Here is a 254-nt window from a genome sequence, read left to right on the forward strand (position 1 = left end):
TATGGTGATATGCAAGATATTCATCAGTATGGCTATAGGATAGGATCATTTCAGGTTCCCTATCCTCAGCTGCCCCAGGAACTAACTGGGGACCTGTGTGCCAGTATCTTAAAGGCTATCAGCTGAAGGAGTTCTCCCAGCAATACCCAAATTGTAAAAGTAATCTGCAGAATGAAATATAGTGTACGGCAATCTTTGTAGTTTTAGATGCTATTGAAAGATTGTAGATCCTTGAGAGAAAACTGCTTTATGAG

Source organism: Microtus ochrogaster, linkage group LG5, assembly GCF_000317375.1.
Source record: "Microtus ochrogaster isolate Prairie Vole_2 linkage group LG5, MicOch1.0, whole genome shotgun sequence".
In the NCBI taxonomy this organism is placed as follows: domain Eukaryota; kingdom Metazoa; phylum Chordata; class Mammalia; order Rodentia; family Cricetidae; genus Microtus; species Microtus ochrogaster.